The sequence below is a fragment of the Mandrillus leucophaeus genome, unplaced genomic scaffold (genome assembly GCF_000951045.1).
Source record: "Mandrillus leucophaeus isolate KB7577 unplaced genomic scaffold, Mleu.le_1.0 Scaffold3, whole genome shotgun sequence".
Lineage (NCBI taxonomy): Eukaryota > Metazoa > Chordata > Mammalia > Primates > Cercopithecidae > Mandrillus > Mandrillus leucophaeus.
Window position 1 is genome coordinate 1,058,345 of NW_012103142.1, and position 4,423 is coordinate 1,062,767.

Here is a 4,423-nt window from a genome sequence, read left to right on the forward strand (position 1 = left end):
AAAAAAAAAAAAAAAAAAAAAAAAAAAACGAAAAGAAAGCAGAAAACAAAATAATAACGATCCATCATCTCACCAGGTAAAAACCAAGACTGCAAAAGACAGAAAACCCAAGCAGCAAGGGGCGAATATTCTGGCTCACATGATCAAACCACAGCTCATACAGGAAATGCTGCAGGCTCCCCCTCTCTCCCACTTTCTCTCATCTCTCAGCATGCGGTTCCATTCTCGGAGGCTTTCTCCCCATGTGTAGGAAGCATGACTGCCACTCTCACTGAGCTCACATCCTTAAGATGCTGCCCCAAAGAGGAAGAAGCTTCTCTTATCACTCTAATTCAGAAAATCCCAGGGAAGGACTCCAGTTGGCCATCTGGGGTCATGTGACCTCTGGCCAGTCAGAGAAGTAGAAAAGGAAAGTATTAGAAGTTCTCAGCCATTGTGGCATCATGGCTGAGAAGAGTTAAACCCTGAACAGCATAATTTTTTAGAGGTAGCTGATCTGACAAGAGATAGGGTATGTTTCCAAAAATACTACCTCCTAGACAAGGAAATGGGGCCTGGCCAGGGCTGAAGCGGCAGGCAGTTAGGTAAATTGCCGTGTTATGGGGAAACTGAGCCTTGAGCCAGCCCAAAATGGGGAAAGGGAGTCTGGGACTTGTTCTTTCAAGGGGATATGAAGTAATCTCAGATCACTTCCTGATACCAACAGAAATAGAAATGCAAATGCTGTCTGCAAAACTCTTCCCCAAACCGAACTGAGACTTCCACAAATTTTAAACAATGAACTCACGAAGATCACCAGCACACAAGGAGGTGAGGTACTGTGTCTGTGAGCTGGCAGAAACAATGAACTACAGATCCCTAAGGACTGAAGATTTGGGGATTTTCAGATACAAAATGTCAAGTAGATATTTATGACATACTTAAAGAAATAAAAGATGCATTAAAAAAATATATACTCAACAAAAGACCATTAGGAATGAATACATAGATTTTTACATGGAACTTTGAGAAATAAAAAATATAAAGGTTGAAATGTAAAATCTTATTGAAAGCATCATTAGTTACAGCTGAAAAGACAGTTAGTGAGCAGAAAATACTTTCAAAGAATTTGCCTAAAAAACAGCACAATGGACCGGGCACAGTGGCTCACACCTGTAATCCCAGCACTTTGTGAGACCAAGACGAGCGGATCACGATATTAGGAGATGGAGACCATCCTGGCTAACATGGTGAAACCCCGTCTCTACTGAAAAATACAAAAAATTAGCCGGGCGAGGTGGCGGGCGCCTGTAGCCCCAGTTACTCCGGAGGCTGAGGCAGGAGAATGGCGTGAATCTGGGAGGCAGAGCTTGCAGTGAGCCGAGATCGCGCCACTGCTCCCCAGCCTGGGCTACAGAGCAAGACTCCATCTCAAAAATAAATAAATAAATAAAAGAAAACAGCACAATGAGGCAAGAAAATGAGTTTGAAAAAGATTTTAAGAGCCGTAGCCGTAGAGGATAAAAGAAGATTTTTTAATATATATTTGATCATCATGTGAAAAAAAGAGAATAGAGAAAAAGAAGGAGATGAAATATTTAAAGAGAGAATGATGGCCGGGTGCAGTGGCTCACACCTATAATCCCAGCACTTTGGGAGGCCAAGGCGGGTGGATCACCTGAAGTTAGGAGTTCGAGACCAGCCTGGCCAACATAGTGAAACCCCGTCTCTATTAAAAATTTAAAAAAAAAAAAAAATTAGGCCAGGCGCGGTGGCTCACGTCTGTAATCCCAGCACTGTGGGAGGCCAAGGTGGGTGAATCACTTGAGGTGAGCAGTTCAAGACCAGCCTGGCCAATATGGTGAAACCCCATCTCTACTAAAAATACAAAAAATTAGCCAGGCATGGTGGCAGGTGCCTGTAATCCCAGCTACTCAGCAGGCTGAGGCAGGAGAATGGCGTGAGCCCAGGAGGAGGAGCTTGCAGTGAGCCAAGATCTGCCACTGCACTCCAGCCTGGGTGATAAAGCAAGACTCTGTTTCAAAAAAATAAATAAATAAATAAAAGAAAACAGCACAATGAGGCAAGAAAATGAGTTTGAAAAAGATTTTAAGAGCTGTAGCCGTAGAGGATAGAAGAAGACTTAATGATTCGGCTGTATGTGTGTCATATTTTATAATTATTTAAAAGTTCTGGGCGCGGTGGCTCACACCTGTAATCTCAACACTTTGGAAGGCCGAGACGGGCGAATCACAAGGCCAGGAGATCGAGACCATCCTGGCTAACGTGGTGAAACCCTGTCTCTACTAAAAATACAAAAAATTAGCCAGGCATGATGGTACGCTCCTGTAGTCCCAGCTACTCAGCAGGCTAAGGCAGGAGAATTGCTTGAGCCCGGGAGACGGAGGTTGCAGTGAGCCAAGATTGCACCACAGTACTCCGGCCTGGGCGACAGAGTGAGACTCTGTCTCAAAATAAATAAATTAATTAATTAATTAAAATTTAAAAAGTTCCAAACAAAATGAAACCAAGAGTGCTTGCCACTATCAGATCTACAGGTGAAGGATGTACTGCAGGAGGAGGCAAAGCCATCCCAGAAGGGAAGCCTGAGCTGTGTGAAGAAACAGTGAGCAATCCGGTGGTAAGCATGAGGAAATTCAAATGAGCCCCATTGCCATAAAGTAACAATAGTAAGGTAGAATCTGAGGGTGCAAGAAAGAGGACAGACCTAAAATACAGAACACGCCAGGCAAAAGAGGATGGCCAGCGCTGAAGTGTTCTGAGGTCTTTCTTGCAGTATTTAGGAAAGGGGATAATATACTGATTAATTATACGTTCTGTTAAGCTATACATGCATTTTTTTTAAAAGCCTGCTATATACTGTTTATAAAAGACACATCTAAGTCATAAGACACAGCAAGTCTGAAAGTCAAAGGATGAAAAAAGATATAGCAGGTAAATACTAAAATTCCCCCCCAAAACTTTAGCATACCTTTTTTTTTTTCTTTTTTGAGATGGAGTCCCCCTCTTTCGCCCAGGCTGGAGTGCAGTGGCAAGATCTCGGCTCACTGCAACCTCCATCTCCCAGGTTCAAGCAATTCTGCTGCCTCAGCCTCCCAAATAGCGGGGACTACAGGCACGAACCACCACACCCAGCTAATTTTTGTATTTTTAGTAGAGACAGGGTTTCACCATGTTGGCCAGGCTGGTCTCAAACTCCTGACCTCAAGTGATTCACCCGCCTTGGCCTCCCAAAGTGCTGGGATTATAGGTGTGAGCCACCTCGCCTGGCCCTTAGCATATCTTTATTAATATCAGACAAGAATGGAGTTTGCAGTTGATGTTGTTGTTGTTACTGTTGTTGTTACAAGGCCTTGCTCTGTTGCCCAGGCTGGAGTGCAGGGCCATGATCACGGCTCACTGCAGCCTCGATCTCCTGGGCTCAAGTAATAGTCCTGTAATTCAGCCTCCCAAGTAGCTAGGACTACAGGCGTGCACTGTCATGCCTGGCTAATTTTTAAAATTTTTTGTAGAGACAGGGTCTCCCTATGTTGCCCAGGCTGGTCTTGAATTCCTGAGCTCAAGTGATCCTCCTGCCTCAGCCTTCCAAAATGCCAGGATCACAGGTGTAATTCACCCCACCTTCCAACTACTAATAAATAAAGAAGATAAAAAGTCAGCAAAGGTATAGAAGACTTGAATGACAAAATTAACAAACTTTTAATATGTAGAAGCCTGCACCAAACACTTGGGGAATATACATTGCTCTCAAACATACATGTAACGTTTACCAAAAATGATTACATGCTAGTAACAGAGCGCATCGCAAGTAATATTGACAATTCAGTATCATGCAGACCATAATCTTTATTTATAATGCATTATGTTATTAGTTATTAGCAAAAAAAAGATAAATAAAGACTTTCCATACATTTGGCTGGGAGCGGTGGCTCACGCCTGTAATCCCAGCACTTTGGGATGCCGAAGTGGGAGGATCACGAGGTCAGGAGATCGAGACCATCCTGGCTAACACGGCGAAACCCCGTCTCTACTAAAAATATAAAAAAGTTTGCCAGGCGTGGTGGCGGGCTCCTGTAGTCCCAGCTACTTGAGAAGTTGAGGCAGGAGAATGGCGGGAACCCGGGAAGTGGAGCTTGCAGTGAGCCAAGATCGCACCACTGTACTCCAGCCTGGGCGACAGAGCAAGACTCCATCTCAAAAAAAAAAAAAAACTTTCCATACATTTGAGAATTTAAAACACAATCTTTCAAAATAAATCCAGTCTGGGAATTGGAGGAGTATATGGTAATATAGATTTTAAAAAGACTGGCCATGTTGCCGGGCACGGTGGCTCATGCCTGTAATCCCAGCACTTTGGGAGGCCGAGGTGGGTGGATCATAAGGTCAGGAGTTCTAGACCAGCCTGGCCAACACGGTGAAACCC

General features: G+C 43.9%; 1 pseudogene; it reads left to right on the forward strand.

The window, feature by feature from the left end:
• The window catches only part of LOC105544389, a 43,546-nt pseudogene that overhangs the window by 37,361 nt on the left and 1,762 nt on the right, over positions 1-4,423 (forward strand).